Here is a 17,407-nt window from a genome sequence, read left to right on the forward strand (position 1 = left end):
TCTGAGGAACCACCAGAATGATTTCCAGAATGGTTGTACCAGCTTGTAATCCCACCAACAATGGAGGAGTGTTCTTCTTTCTCCACATCCTTGCCAGCATCTGCTGTTCCCTGAGTTTTTCATCTTAGCCATTCTGACTGGTGTGAGGTAGAATCTCAGGTTGTTTTGATTTGCATTTCCCTGATAACTAAGGATGTTGAACATTTCTTTAGATGCTTCTCAGCCATTCGGTATTTCTCAGTTGAGAATTCTTTGTTTAGCTTTTGTCAGAGTTTTAAATCACAACAGGAAATAAAACTAAGATGTTGCAGGGAAATATTAAAAATCAACTCACCAGCTCTCCTGCCCCCCACCTCAGCAGTCCTGCTAGCCTGCTAACTCTCCAGCCCCCACTGGGCCATCTCTTCAGCGGGGGTCCTGAATACCTTTCCCTTCCATGCAATGCCCCACATACCCCACGATCTGGGGTACCTAATTACCTCAATACCTAATTACCTGGTAGAATCAAGACTCTTAAGGTTTAATTAACCTATTAGACTTATGTATAAATAATAACACAATTTACAAGATGTCAATACAATAATTTTAGAGTCAATTGATAATGATAAAAGCTTTATCCCAATATTTCTAACCTTGTGAGAACACAGCTACTTGTGGCTGGTAAATGTCATGCAGATGCATGTCCGAAGCCATCTTGGGTTTCCCTCCTTACCCTCTGGCACGCTCCTTCTCTCCCCTCTCTTAGCTCCGCCCCCTTTCCCTGAGGATCACAGACCTCCTCTGCACTAATATAATTGGTCAGGGAAAATCCTAAGACACTAAGATGCTTTCCTAATCCCTGCGGAGATCAGGTTAGTCTGGGTGTCCTTCCAGGAGTAGTACTCTGTGCAGTTAAGGCCACTCAGAATCAGGAACAGGACAGAGAGCCTCATTGATAGGACCCAAGCTTACCAACACCACTGTTTAACCACCATGTCCTCTCTAACCCTGTGGGATGTGCCTGATTCACTTCTCAGAAGACATCTTTGGTTGGGACAGCATGCTTTTCTGAATTGACTCTATCATATTCTAATTTTCAGATAGATGCCCAACCTTGGTTCATTTTGGCAAGCTTGACTACTTTTGTATTTGGTTTAGTAGAGACTGTATTAGTCCCCTAAGCAACCAAAGGTGTGTGGCAAGGATTAAAATGCTTACATACTCTCTCCAAGATTGTGTGTTACTCCTTGCTACAGAACTGGCAGGTAGAGTGTGAACAGATATTGGTCGAATGAAGGAACAGAAATCAGACACTGATGAGGTCATGGTGCTCTGGGATCAGAGCTTTTGAAAGGCTCAGTCTAGGTCTTTCAGCGACTAGGTATGTTCAGAAAAGCAGTAATAAATCTAAATCGTTGTCTAAAACCGTCTCCCTAGCCACACCTCCTCCACGTAATTTGTTACCTTGCTCATCTGGCCTTTTATATAACACTAACTCCCAGGCTGAGAAATGATTTTTCACATAGACTGTTGGCTTCTAGAAATTCAAATCAATTAAGAAAAAGAAGAGAGATTCTCAGACAGGTGCCAAAAAAGATGCTACTACTCATCATCAGAAATGAGGTATGCATTGGTCATTTACTCTCAATGTTTTTCTTGAAATTTCTTTTAAACTTGTACATTGAGGTGATCATCCCTTACCTTATATTTCCTTCCTCCTTTTCATCCCTTCAGTTAAGAGGTAGCAGATTGGAGATGCTGCTCTGATTGTCAAGGAAACTGATCATCAGAAGCAACTACTGAAGACTAGGGCAACAGGGTGAAATGAATGAACTGTTGTGAGCACCAGCTCTGGTTACAGTCCAGAAGAGCGGCAGGGTAAAGTGAGGTCTTGGGGGATTACAGATAAGTCCACAAACCCTCACTCTTCTTCAGCACCTAAGCGCCACCTTTACCACCAGCTCAGAGAATTCCAAGCAGAAGTCACGGGGTAGATGAGAAATGCGAATCCAGATGAGAGGAGGGAGGGAGCTCTGACTTCCCTTTTGGATATAAACTTCTTAGGAATCACCTGGTAGTGTTTTCCAAAACATACCAGGCTTGTTCAGATGCCCTCTGAACTGCATGGCAGACACATGCAAGGGGTGTCATGCCCCAGGCTGCCTGTGCCCTGTGCTCGGTACATGTGGAAACTTGTGGGAGTCCACCGGGCTTTTTGCCGTTTGGTGAATTCGTCTTCCAAATATATGTGTTTGTTTCAGGCTGTTTGTACATAAAATATTTGACTTTGATAGGAAGACACAACTCAGAGATGACAGTCCCCTCTGTGAATGAGGGGCTACAATTTTATATAATAACAGAGACACCCTCTGCATACATGGGTGGTCTGATAACTATGGTAATTATTGTTGTTTTGGTTTTAGTTTGGGTTTTTTTTTTTTTTTTTGGAGGGTGGGAGGTGTCTTACTATGTTAGACTCTCACCAGGCTATAGAAAGGCAAAATTTGTTGTGTGTGAATATTTTGAATTCTGAGAAATGAGAAGTTATAGGTTCAAGACCCTTTTGGGGTTTCCAAATAAAGAAAAGAAATGCATAGATCTATAAATCTTTCCCACCCTTGGTGAGAATGTATTTGAAATGCAGGAGCTTAAGTTCTAACTTCTGATATTCCTTTGGTAGTCATGTAAGGCTTTTGGAGAATGCAGTCTCCCTGAACCTCTGTTTTCTGATCTGTAATCTACAGCTCAGAATGTTACCAACTGGTTATGTAGATATTTCTCCTGAATTGAAACCTTCTCTGTAGAGGGAAGACAGAGAGACTCAAGAGTTACAAGAACTTCTCAAGTTAGAAGACTCACAAAGCCCCTCCCCGAGGTGTAGAAGTGATAACCACTTAGAGGGCAGAGGGGATCTTGAATGGAGCTGCCTACAAGTTGTACGGGGAACTTTGATGCCATAGGGCTTTGTGGTGATAAGGCTGCCCACAGTGTTGTTGTAAGTAACTCCAGTAAGATCACGATTTACCCAACTACACTCAAAAGAACTGCTTCTTTGGTCTGTTGTTGGTGCCCAATCTGCAGTGAACAGATGTTTATTCACCAGGAAGTGTCAAACAATCCAAGGTGGGATGCAGTGGGAACTGAAAAAGACAGCTGTGAAATGTCTACTGAGTGCTGGGACAGGTGAGGGGAAGGCTTCAGCATTGCGCGCTCTTCTTGTTATTCTTCTTTTGTTCTTGTTCTTGTTCTTCTTGTTCTTGTTCTTCTTGTTCTTCTTGTTGTTCTTATTCTTGTTGTTCTTCTTGTTCTTCTCATTCTCCTTCTCCTTCTTCTTTAATTTTGATTCTCAGTACTTCTGTAGTGTGACCATAGGGAGAGTGTTTATGAATCAGTACAGATCAGAGTTTTCTTTTTAGTCTCTCTGGGGCTGCTGATGAGCACGTCCCGTCCTACCTCACAGTATGGTCTTTTTGGTCAACAGTCAACATCGTGTAGTAACTGATGACAGTCCATTGTGTTTCTAGGCTCAACATTAACCACAGACAACAAAGCAAATGTAAACAGATTTAGGATGGTGACTTCACTAAAACTTTCAATAATCACATACAAAATCTGAAGAAAGTTTGTGTTTGGTCAGCAGACAGTAGGCCAGGTATAGTGGCACATGCTTTTTGTCCCAGCATTTGGGAGACAGAAGCATGCAGATCTTTGTGAGCTCCAGGTCAGCTAGGAATACATATTGAGACCCCCATCTTAAAGAAGGAGGAGGAGGAAGAAGGGGAAGAAAAAGAGAAGGAAGAGGAAAAAGAGAAGGAGGAGGAGAAAAAGGAGGAGGAGAAAGAGGAGGAGATGGGAGGAGGAAGAGAAAGTTGCTCACAACTAAGCCTTTCTTGCCCATGAATGGATGACTTAGAAGATTAATGAGGACTCACATGGCAGAAGTTTGACTCCTGTCACTAAAGAAAACGCTTCCACTTTCCACCTTGAGGTAATTTTTACTAGGAACTAGGGATGTGGCTCAGCTGGTAGAAGCCATGGATTCCATCCCCAGAACCACAAACCACGAGGCATGGTAGCATACACCTGTAACCCTAGCAGAAAGCTGAAGGGTTAAAAGTTCAAGGACATCCTTGGTTACATAGCAAGTTCTAGGACATCCTGGACTACACAAGGCTCCATCTCAAAAACAACCAACCCAACAAAAAAGAGACTGTAAAACACAACAGGTTTCCTAATAGACTAAGGGTTGGATGCGTAGTTCTTGCGTCCAGACTGAAGACACTGAGATTTCCCCACAAAAAGTCAGTTTCCAGAAGTGGATCTTAACCCAGATCACAGATGCATATGATCTTGTGCAAGAAAAGCAGACCAGTGTTTCTGAGGTCATCATGACACCACATCTGTTCTCACACTTGTCTCAGCTGGTCCATTTCCTGTTACCCATCTGACGGAAGTGAGAAAAACTCTATTTACAAGCTATTTCCTCCCTCCTTTCTATTCCCACATCTTTCTTTTTCGTAGTCTCACCCCCCCACACACCCCCCAGCAAACCCAGCAAAGAGCTGCTCAGCAGACAAAGATGTTATCTTAACCAAGCTGGCAGAAAGATAGCTCACATTCAGGCAATCCAAACTCCAAGAGTGGCAAGAGGGGTGGAGATATCTGGGTAGGCACAGGTCACCATGGAGAAATCTAGGTGTGTGGGAGGCGCGGAGATCCTGTACTCACAGATAAACACTAGGGGAACCAGGAATGTTAACACACAGGGCTGCCCCTTCATAAGGAAAGACGCCTAACCTGCTTTCTGCCCAGAAGGCTGGAAGCAGACATTAATAACTTGCTGACCTTTGCTTGTAGCCTGTGTGGTTACACACCATCTGTGTGACTGAGACCACATCGGATCCTCCAGACCACTCCCAGACACTTATCAAGAGCCTGTCAATCTACAGTCTCCATCTTTATGGAAGATATCACATGTATTTTACGAAGTGTTTTGATGTAGTCATGCCTGAAGCTCTATTGTGCACACAGGATTGAACTCATTATCAACTGGAAACATTTCACCAAATTGTGCTGTTCTTAAATGTGCCTAAACTAAATTACTCAGGGTCAGACTCCGAGTTTGAACCAATGCCAACGCCACCTACTGAATCATGTTGAACCTATTTTATTTATTTATTTATTTATTTATTTATTTATTTATTTATTTATTTGCCTTCTTGCCTCCTTCAGATTGTTGCTCAGCTGCTCTGTTAGCTGTGGTGTTCTCAGAGAGCCCTGCATAGGAGCAAGTAGCAGAGACCTCATCACAGAAGTGAAGAAAGCAACGTGGGAAAGTTTCTAGACTCATAATATAGGGAGTGAGAAGTGGGGAAGGGCCCTGTCTCAGTGGATCAGTCTTCACTCAGTCTTCAGTTGTGCTGAAGGTAAGAGATTGATTCTGTAACTTGAATGCAGTGTGAGTCATGGTGAGAGGGTTAAGTCAGAGGGAGAGTGGTAAGGACTGACTCGGGCAAGCTGTCCCACCCAGGAACTTCTGACTGATAAAACCCACACAGCAAAAAAGCTGTAGTCATGACATCTAAGTGAAAAGGACAGTGACCTAGAGCAGAGTGGCCAGGTCAACACTTAGACCTCAGACTGAGGCTGGGTTTTCTTCACTAAGTTGATCCAGGCTTATCAAACAACAATGAGTAAATCGGTTCTTAATGTGCTTCGTAGGTGGCAGTGACTCCACTTCTTCCAGAACATTTTATTCTCAAGCCCAGAGAACCTCTGTTCCTTTCATATGACTTTGACCTGAAACATTTGGGTTATTTCAAATAGCAAAACACTAAACCAAGGACCTGGGTTACCAAAGAACTTTTAGATGATTGTGATGGATAGCTTTTATTGTCAACTTGACACAACCTAGAATACCCTAGGAAGAGAGTCTTAGTGAGGAATTATCTTCCTTGAGTTGGCCTGTGGACATGTCTGGGGGGGGCATTTTAATTAAGTTAATCGATATAGGAAGATGGAGTCCGCTATGGGCAGTGCCATCCCCTAGCAGGTAGTCTAGAGCTATACAAGAGTGGAGACACGGAGCTGTATTCCCAATAAGGCACACACGCCCCAGAACTGGATATAACTTAAGATGTGCAGTGTATTTTAATCAGAAAGGTATTTATGGCTTTTTTTTACATATTAGATCAATGCAGCGTTATGCCACACAGATTAACCGTGCCTCTCTTGTATATCCTTTTCTCATATATATATACAGAGAGAGAGAGAGAGAGAGAGAGACCACAGACACAGCTCAATGTATATTATGAATAAATATCCTACCATGCACTTTCCCTTATCATCTCTACTGGCTTCCTTCTTTTAAATGGCTGCATCTTGTTTTACTTTATAGATTTTCAATCTAAATAGATTTTATAATCTATTAATATAAACAGTGCTATGGTTTTAAGGCATATCCATGATCAATAACTGATTACAGCTGTCTCATCAGTCCCTGGGTCAGAGGAGGGGGAAATGGAAATGTCCCAGGAACCCTCCTCCCCCACCCCTCCCAGAACTGAGATCAAAGTGGAGATTAGATAGATGGACAGAGACAGCAGGTGGTGCCTGCATGGCACTGCTTTCAATCTACCTGGGGTCCCTGGGGCCCCCTCAGTACTTTATTAAGGCTTAAGTAGGGTTCAGAGCCACTACCCAGGCCTTCTGTATAACACTCTGGATTCAAGTTTCAAGGTACACCATGGACACAGTGACATGAAAGAGGTTCCTTCTTGTTTTTCAAATGTTTCCTCTGCCAAGATCCTCCCCAAGTGAAGGGACCCCCTTGGCTGACACAAATGGGAACTTCCCACATGGGCCACTCAGAAGCTGAGTCCTTGGCTAAATATGGAAAAGCTTTAACTTTAGAAGATAGGGAAGTCAGTCTAGGACCTGCAGGGCCCTCACTAATGAGGGTGTGTCGACAGAAAGTTTCCATGATGACATCTCTGAACCCAGGGGAGCCAGCAAAGGCTGCTGTGATCACGTATAGATCAGAGACTGAACCAGAAAATGTATACTTGTGTTCTGAGCCAAAGATGATATCAACAGCGGCCAGGTCTTCAGCTCCATGAGGATAATAACCTTACCTCAGTCACTACTCAAACCTAAGAGGTGATTGTTAAAACTAAGCTTAAATTCCAGGTGTCATAACCCTGAACTGTTAGCAGCATCAGACCCTTGCAAGGCCATAGTCCAGGGTCTCTACAAACACACTTGGTAAGAAGTCTTCAAGTGGAAGGCTTGGTCTAATGTGATTGACTAAAAGCAGAAGCAGTGTTTGGAGCCATGTGGGACTTGTCATTCATCAGTATTGCATTCTTGGAGATTCACAATGAAAATAAATTCCAGGGGCTGGAGAGATGGCTCAGAGGTTAAGAGCACTGACTACTCTTTTGAAGGTCCTGAGTTCAAACCCTAGCAACCACATGGTGGCTCACAACCATCTGTAACAAGATCTGACACCCTCTTCTGGTGTGTCTGAGGACAGTAACAGTGTACTTATATATAATATATAGTGAGCGGGGCTAACTGAAGACAGTTACAGGTACTTAGATATAATAATAAATAAGCAGTCCTGAATTCAAAATTCCCAGCAACCATGGCTCATAATCATCAGCCACATGTAACATATAGTACAGCTATAGTGTACTCATACACATTAAATAAATAAATGAATGAATATTTTAAAAGAAAAGAAACTCTACCTAATAACTAAAACCAGGGAAATAGTGGAACAGAACTTGACCTAGTCACTGAAACTTTCAAGTACCAGGGCTGCACAAAAGCCCTGAAGATACAGGCTAGGGAGGCATTTCAGTATAAGTGCTAGCTTTCCCACCTGTGAGTAAGTTCCCAGTACTGGGGATTGAACCCAGGGTTTCATGCACGCTAGGCAAGCACTGTACCAGCTGACTACATCCCTAGCCCACCCAACAACTTCTTACAAATATAAACAAAGCCTCAGGCTCAGGTGACTAGACTGCTATCCTATGGTAATTTCTAGGGCAAGGAGATTCCTTTATGACTTCATTCTTTTGTCACATTAACTATGGAAGTCACTCCTGGTTGTCCTGGAACCTTTGTCTCTATTTTTTTCTGAAGCAGACAAACCCTAAGGCATCTTTCAATAGCTCACTCAAAGACAGAAGGCCACCGATGTCTGGAAGGGAGTGTAAAAGATGAACAGTTAGCGCCAGAAACACACGTAATGATAGAGCTCTTGCCTACTGTGTGTAAGACTCTAAGAGAACAGCCTCCTCATTCATGCCCCCTGCCATGAGTGGATCTGATCTACCAGATTCACCAGCTCTTCCCTGATGTGATAGACTGAAGACCCTTGAGCATGAGCAAACACAAATCTTTCCTCTCTGTGCTGTTTTCATTGAGTATCTAATGCCCTCCCTGTGGGTGCTACAAACCACAGCCGTGGAGTCAGCCACTCTTGTCCCGACAGAAGGGACAACGTTTTATCTTGTTTCCGTGAAGTGATTTCCATCTGTGGGTACTGTTTCTGACTCCTGGTCACTGTAGTCTGTGGATCATCTCTGCCTACACCACATCATTCTGGGTAAGTCAGCCACTCTCCATCTTAGGACTTGGAATCGAGGCAAGGCTGAGAGGCAGCAAGAATTAAGGGGGCATGGGAAAGCAGAAACATCCTCACCCCGATGTTTCTCCTTTGTATTTTCAGCTGGCTTGGAGTCAAGAAATTTCAGCACAACTGATAAAACCAAGATTGCCTGCAGAGCGAGTGCTCACTTTCCTACCAGCATCTCCAGTAAGGATATTAAAAATGAGTTTGCTGACTCAAGCCCAAAATTTCCATGGCCTTGAGTTTAACTTGTTAGTGCTCTAAATCTAAACCACACTTCTCACAGCGCTCACCTCACAGCCTCATGACCGAAGGAAAAGTCTCAAAGAGAAAGAAGTAAAACCACTGATATACTTTTTACTTTGTTTATAAACTTTGCTTGAGATTAAAACTTTGATTAATCTCTAAACCTTGTTGAAAATTATACTCTTTAAACAGTGTAACTTAGAAAAACACAGAATCTCTCTCACATGCACAGGCGCACACACATATATATATACACATGCACACTCTCTCTCACACACACTCATGTTTAAAGACACATGAGTGTGAACCTTAAGGTCATTGATTGGTGGGCGCTGTCCTTTTCCTAAGCATCTCTCTCCTGCAATGTCCCTGCTTAAATTTCCATTAAGCTTATTTCTATTTAAATATTGTGCTAACTAAACAGGTCTGGAACAATGGCAAATCAATCAGCATGTTAACATGGAAAGGGAAAGTTTCTCGGGGCCCCACCCTTAGATCAAGGGGTACGGTTGACTAATGACTTGCTGGGAGAAGCAGGTTCCCCCCTTCCCCACCCCCCACCCCCAGGGAAGAGACCCTTCTTGGTTGTTCAATGCAGAGTGGTCAGCCTTGAAACCATATACACACCACCAACAAAACTGAACTCAACAGGTTGTGTGTGTATATGTGTGTGTGAATATGTATATTTATGTGTGTATATGTGTTTGTATGTGTGTATATGTGTATGTATGTATGTATGTATATGCATGGGTATGTGTATATGCATGTGTGTATGTGTGTGTACTGTGTGTGTGTATATATGTAGTTTGTGCATACACACACATACTCACACACATTATGTATGCAACAAAAAATAATCAAAGAAAAGAAGCTGTCAGGTTGAGAGTGGGAGGACATAGGAGGGGTGGGAGGAGGAGTAGCTGGGAGGGACTGCAGGAGGTAAATGGAGGGGGAAGTGATGTAATTCTATTACAATTAAAAGCATATTAAAAACAAATAAGTAAATAAACTTTGTGTTAATAATGCAGACTTACGTCTTTTTGGTTGTGAGCCTAGCCTTTAATGTCTGAGCCATCTCTCCAGCCCTAATTATGTAGTCTCAAACGATTCCAGTGATGACTTCACTGTTAATATGGGAATGATGTTTACTGAATTCTTTTTATTTTTTTTTTAATCTTTTTGCATGCATGTCTGTGTGGGACTGCTGGGACATGACAGGGTGCACCTATAAAGACCAGAGACAACTTCCTGTGTCAGCCTGGACTTCCAATTTGCCTGAGGCAAGGTCTCTTTGTTGTTTTCTGTGCACACACAAGGCTTGCTGGTTCTTTAACTTCCCCAGGCCTCTCCTGTCTCCATCTCCCATCTCACTGTGGAATCCCTGGGATTACAGATGCATGCATCTGCACTTGGCTGGTGTGGGCTCTGGGATTCAAACTCATGTCTTTGTGCTTGTGAGGCAAGCACTTTACCTACTGAGCCATCTCCTTAGGTCCCTTAATGTTTTGAATTCTTAGTGTATACAAGACATAATGCTAAATGTCTTTCTGAATTCAGAACTCATTCAGGACTTGGGCTTATAATGAAATTCTGTTCTGTAGTGGCATCATTGACAAAGGTCTGATCTGACTTGAGTAGAGAACCCTAGGAGAGACTCCTCAGGCTACTGGTGGCAGTGCCAGCGTGTGTCTCCTTGACACTCTTGACAGAATGACCAGGATCCTTGATAATCAAGTGTTCTTTGTTTCATGATTTTCATCTTGGGTCAGGAGAGATAGCGAGAGGTTAAAAACACATACTGCTTTTGCAGAAGACCCAAGTCCAGTTCCCAGCATTCATGTGGGGTAGCTCACAACTGCCTGTAACTCTAGCTTGAGGGACATGTGATGCTTCTGGTCTCTACAGGCACCTCCACTCATATGCATACACACACACACACACACACACACACACTAAATAAATAATCACTTAAAATTATTTTTATCCTAACCTATTAGAATTGGAGATGAGAACAATTGTGTGTGTATGTGTGTGTGAGTGTGTGTGTATGTGTGTGTGACTGTGTGTGTGTGTGTGAGTGTTTGTGTGTGTGTGTGTGAGAGAGAGAGAGGGAGAGGGGGGTTGGAGGGAGAGAGAAAGAGTTAAGAGGGGACCAGGCATCATAAACTGTAGTGAAGTATACTCGAAGCTTTTTGGCCTTTCCACAACTGCTGACTCCGGCCTTCTGCAGCCTCCTCCAGGGGATGTGATCCCTTTCATTTGCTCTCAGTGAGTGCATTTGATGTGACCTTTGATTGGAAGTGTCCAGACCTCTGCAAATAATCTCCACAGAGGGAGTCAGCCAGCTCTGGAGAATGCAGTTCCCAGCACTTGCCACCCACTCCTTCTAAACTGACTCCATGTGCAACATTTGGCTCCTTCGCTCCACAAAAAAGTGCCTTAAGCTTTGTTCCCATGTGATGTTTGGGACCCAGAGTCTTTGGGCCTGAGAGTAATAGGCCGTTTGTATTTCATGGGCATCGGTCTCAGGAATCAGAGGGATCTCCTTTAGGGTGATTGCCTGAGCAGGCTATGAGAGTCAAACACAGTTAATAGGTTGCTGACTCACCAGAGGATACCTTGGGGGCCTAGCACCTCTGGCATCTTAGAGTCTTAGGGGAGGGAATGCTAGAAAGAATATGGCATGGAAAGTGCAAGTCAGGCACTGAGTGAGCAGCAGAGTGCTGTGACCAGAGATTCTGCAGGGGACTGTTTTCCTACAGAAGGCGAGAGTTCCCAAAGTAACTTGGAGATCATGCCAACAACATGACCTCAAACAATTCCAGTGATGGCTTAAGTCACTTTAAAAAGTTGTCTGTATGTGTTTAAAAAAAGTTTATTGAACTCTTTTTTTTCTTTTTTTTTATTCGATATAATTTATTTACATTTCAAATGATTTCCCCTTTTCTAGCCCCCCACTCCCCGAAAGTCCCGTAAGCCCCCTTCTCTTCCCCTGTCCTCCTACCCACCCCTTCCTACTTCCCCGTTCTGGTTTTGCCGAATACTGTTTCACTGAGTCTGAACTCTTAATATATACCAGCATTGTGCTATATAACGGAGATCCTCAGCCTTCCTAATGCTATGACCCTTTAATACAGTACCTCAGATCATAGTGACAGTCCAACCAAAAACTTATTTTCACTGATGCCTCCTAGCTATAATTTCACTACTGAGTGGCATCTCAGTTTCTAAGACCATCTGAAGTATATGTTTTCTGATGATGGTGACCCACAAATTGAGAGCTGCTACCTAATATCAAGATTATTCTAAGATACAGAGGTGGGTCGAGCCAGCAACAGGGGATGAAGCATCGCTGGTGGTTATCATCCTTAGAAAGAACCATGACAAAGACTGTGGAGATTGTTCAGTGGTCAAGTGCTTGCCCTTAAGCATTAGGGCAGAGCTCAGATGCCTAGGACCCACGTTCTGACTGAGTATCCCTGGAGCCTGCCTGTAATTCCAAACGGCAATACCGTTTTTTTCAATTTCTAGGAGCTATCCTGGAGACTTCTGCAAACCTGGCCAGCTGTGGCTTGGCTCAAGCCTCTTCCCTCTCCTCTTCCAGGAATGTGACAATCCTGGGACTGTGACAATCTTGGGACTGTGACAATCCTGGGACATAGAGGCTAAGCACAGGACTTATATCCAGCCAGGCTTGCTGACAGGTGCCCGAGTGGCTAAGGAGCTTCTCTGTGAACTGTCCCTGGTAGACAGGCATGGTCGGCAGCCTTCTGCACACCCAGCAGATGCCCAGAGGACATACAAACTCACAAGACTGGCAAAGAAGCGATTGTGCACTGGCCATCCAATTCATTAAAAAGCCATCAGAGAGGGCTCACGATAACTGTGCAGACGCTGCCAACTCTTCCTTCCCGCCAAGATGGTTGAAGTGGCGCAGAAGAAGAAGCAGACCTTCAGCAAGTTCACCTACCATGGCACAGACCTCGACCAACTGCTCGACAGGTCCTATGAGCAGCTGAAGCAGTTGTACAGCGCCCGATAGAGGAGGCACTTGAACCGTGGCCTGCAGCAGAAGCAGCATCTGCTCAAGTGCTTGAGAAAAGGCCAAGAAGGAGGCGCCGCCCATGGAGGAGCCTGAGGTGGTGAAGATGCACCTGAGGGATATGATCATTCTGCCCGAGATGGTCAGTAGCATGGTGGGTGTGTACAATGGCAAGACCTTCAACCAGGTGGAGATCAAGCCAGAGATGATTGGCCACCTCCTGGGCGAGTTCTCCATCACCTACAAGCCTGTGAAGCATGGCTGGCCTGGTATTGGTGCCACCCACTCCTCTGGATTCATCTCCCTCAAGTAGCCAAGACCAATAAAGACTTGGGTTTTTGTTCCCCCCCCCCTCAAAAAGCCATCATCACCTGGGGTCCCCCAAGGCCAGAAAACAGGGAGAAGTACTGTTCTGACTTGACATTTACAAATACCTGGTCTGGGATCCTTCTCCAATGATAATCTCCAAATCCTATGAAGCCTCCTGTGGAGACAATCACAAACCCCTTCCTCCAGACAGTTCCCCTCCCTCTGTCTTGACCTCCAAACTTGCTGTCAGTCTGTGACTTTGAGCCTGTTGTGTCTGTTCTGACATCTGCCCTCCACAACGGCTCATGCTGGCTCTCAGTGTAACTCTTCTGCAGGATGTCCAAGTTGTTCTGAGCTCTTCCTCAGCCTACACAAAGTACCTGCATAACTTTAGAAAACCAGACAAGAGTGTAGAGGAGCTTAGAGATGGAGTCAAATGCCCGTCTCAATGCTCTTGCGAGAAAGGCAGAGGAAGCCGTTGATCAGAAGACAGCTGAGTGAAAATGAATGTCTCAGACAGAGAGAAGTAAAAGGAGCTAGACTCCAAAGGCCAAGCTATGACTCCCCAATCAATAGAGGAAGCAGGAAAGACTGCCCATGCTCTAAGTTAGCTTCTTTACAGCAGTGCATTTAAAACCACACTCCATTAGAGAGGGCTGTGCCACTGGGTCACCCTAGAGAGGAAAATGGTGTTTCTGTGCCCTTCAAAGAAAGCTAATGAGCTTCTGTAAAGGAGACAGCAGCCATGCAGAGGTCAGCAGAAGGGAGCTTCCTGACCCCCCCCCCCATGGAAGTTAAGAGAGGGACTAGAGAAATATAAAGGACCACAGAGCAAGCACTTGTGCTTCTTAACCATCTCCTCCACCTCATCCTGGACACTCCAGGAGTGGGAGCCACAAGTGTGGGTCTGACTCATTCGGGGGCCACGGTGCATGCATGACCTTGCAGGGACACTGGAATCATTTGCTTCTACAGTGGTCTAGAATCACTGGGCCTGAATGGCATGGTGTCACTTGTCACCCTTCACACAGAATCATGCATGTTGTAGAATATCATGTTCACTCATGTACACGTACATATGTGTGCATTTACAAACCCTAAGGAGCACCACATGCACACACATACATACAAACACATACATAAACATATAGGCATCCACAAAAATATATGTACATAATAGTATACACACATATACAAACACACACATACATAGATACATGCACATGCATGTATGCATATTCAAATGCATAAACATATAATAGGGTGTCACACACCCACATTTGCACATACTTAAACATACACTTATGCACACATACATACACTCTACAAAATGTCACATGCACACATATATACACATATGCATGCATATAGACACATGTATACATGCACATGCATGTGTGCATGTGTACACACACACACATACACGCATCCACTGCAATAAACCAATGATGCTTTCAAATGACAAGGCAGTAATAAGATCTCCCAAAGCAAGTTATGGGATTTAAAAGTGTAATCAATGTACCCTTGCTCATTAGCATAAATTAATGTTCCTTTTGGTATGTGATTGCAGATCACATGGTGAGCAAAGACACTTTGGGCCTTAAAAAAGTTGCTGAAAATCTGTGCCCTTGAGGGGCCCGTGCTTGGCCTTGCTAGGAACATTAGAGACAGACAGAGCAAGCCAGGGGTACTTCAAGGTCCTCAATCGTGTACCATAGTGTTTAGAAAGAAAAAATAATAATAATCAAGCTGACCTCCTAGCAATTGAACCCACAGGAGGAAAAGTCAGCTTGCATTAACCAGCTGGGTGCCTGGCAGACTTGCCCCGATCGATTCAATGCAATAATACAATTTCACCGACTGAAGCCTGAGCTCTCTGGGAGGCTAATAGAGCAGAAGATTTACCTCGGTGACTGAATGAGTCATCCCTGGTGGCAGGCAGTGCACTGCCTGGAAACATCAGGAAGATGCCATTGGAGGGGACCTGTGGAAGCTCCAATAGGTGGCAACCTGATGGAGAGGCAGCTGCAGCGTCATGTGCTTGGAACTGTATTACACTGAGATTTCTCTACAAGCACTGTGGAATGTTGAGAGTTGTTGGGTCAGAGTCAGACCATTGATTCCAAGGCCAAATATATTACTCTCATCTAGAGCATAAAGGTGTCTTTAGCTTGGCTGCAACAGAAGAGGGTTTTTGTTTTGTTTTTTAATTAAAAAATTAGTTGCCAAACTTGTAAAGTACCTCAGAAGTCATTTCATCTAAGCAAGCAAGAGGCAGCCTTCTACATCTCTCAGAGTGACTGACTTTGAATAAAAGAAAGACCAATCCTTCTAAATACTGGCAGAATAAAACCGTTTGCTGAACATATCCCAGCCCAGTGTGTAGATCTATAAATGTCACACAGAGACACTTCGTGGGCTATGTTCTGATATTGTATCTTCAAGCCTTCTCCTTGTTAGAGTTATCACAAGAGCTTTCAAAAGTCAGTTCACTCTTCAGTGAAAAATCTTTGGGTTGTGACTCAACTGTCAGCTCTTTTTAAAATTCCTCACTGCTTAGACTGTGTAACCAAGACTAAGAACTTATGCTCCATGGAAAAACAGGAATCAGGGAGCATTTATTCACCTCTTCCCTTATTTGTTCAACAAATACATAGATTTTTATATGTATCAGACATCCACTATGTATGCTGGAAATAAAATGATGACTTAAAAATAAATGTGACCTTGGATTTCATTACTGTTCAACTCAAAATGAGGAAATCAGTTCATTACACCATGACCATGTCGAGTGTTCTGCCCCAAACTGTAGTTCTGTGAGTAGATGCCACAAGGCACATCAGGTCACATCAGGTCAGGCACATCTTCTGGAGAGAGTAGCATTTGCAAACTGTTGCAGGATATCTGATCACAATGTGAACCCCAAGATTGTGCTAGTTGCTGAAAATCCTTTTTCTAGTTGTAGTGCGGCTCAGCCCTTAGCACACACCTTTAATTCCTCTGAAATACAGACACACCTAAGTACATATACACCTTTAATCCCAAATAACGAAGGTAAAGTTAATTTGTAGAAGGTAGCACTGTGTTTGAAAGTGATGTCTAATTGAGTGGCAGACAGAGGGATGAATCAGAGAAAGATTTGACAGAATAGGATACATCCAACTCTCATGACACCAGAAAGGAAAGAGAAGCTACTTGAGGGGCAGTGCGAACAGAGGAGGAAGAAGGGGAGGAGGCAGCTTTTACCTGGAGAGTTGTACAGAGACAGGTTGAAGAGAACAAGACACAGGTGAAGACAGAATGAGCCAGAGAAGACAGAGAAGGAGCCAGAGGATCAGGACAGATTGCCAGAATTAGTTTGAGGTCAAGTAGAGCAATTCAGGAAAAGCTGAATGAAGCCAGATAGAATCAGTCAGCATGGAGAGGAGGTTTGAGGCAGAACGGCTGAGTCAAGCCAGCAAGAGCTCAGAAAGAACAAGTAGGGTGAGCTTGTTCAGCAATCAGTCTCAGAGGCTGAAAACATTCTAGGCCTAGATGAGATTGTGTGGAGGCTGGAAGCTTCTAGGCCTAAACCTCTGAGAGGACATCAGGGGAATAAACGTTACTGTTACAACAGAGAGATTTTAAGATTGAGTGGAGTCAGCTGACAGGGAGAAGAGAGGACTTGCCTGCTTCCTAACTAACAGCATGCAAAAAGGTCCTGAGCCAGACCTCGGCCAAGATGGACACTAATGCATCCAAGAAAATGAAAGACAAATAAACATGGAAAGCAAGTGGAGCACGGTGATCCCAGGGCTGTGGTGTGACTCTGTGCAGGCAGGCAGGCAGGCAGGCAGGCAGGTGGGCAGGGTACAGATTATCGTAGCCTTGAAGGGACCCTTGTGAGTCAAGGTCAAACAGGAGGACAGAGCCAATCAGGACATTTAAACTAATCTAAAACTAGTGTAACAGGTGCTTAGACTTTAGCATAACTATTGCTATGATAAGAGTCACCATTCAAACCTTGGAACCCAGCACAGAAATAGCACCCCCTGCCAAAACGAAAGCAAAGACCGAACCCATTAAAGCCCAGCATCCTGGGGAAGTCCACAGCTATACTAACCTTGTATGTTGGCTTCTGTAGTTTCAATTCTCGCTAACTGTTCTTGCTAATTGAACCATGTCAACCTAGGATGTGGTTTTGGTGCTTAAAA

At 44.0% G+C, this 17,407-nt stretch overlaps 1 pseudogene; it reads left to right on the top strand.

The window, feature by feature from the left end:
• The first annotated feature begins 12,782 nt into the window (after positions 1 to 12,782).
• On the top strand, positions 12,783 to 13,218 carry LOC127697520 (40S ribosomal protein S15-like; annotated as a pseudogene).
• Positions 13,219 to 17,407: the final 4,189 nt, after the last annotated feature.

Source organism: Apodemus sylvaticus, chromosome 12 (genome assembly GCF_947179515.1).
Source record: "Apodemus sylvaticus chromosome 12, mApoSyl1.1, whole genome shotgun sequence".
NCBI classification, from domain to species: domain Eukaryota; kingdom Metazoa; phylum Chordata; class Mammalia; order Rodentia; family Muridae; genus Apodemus; species Apodemus sylvaticus.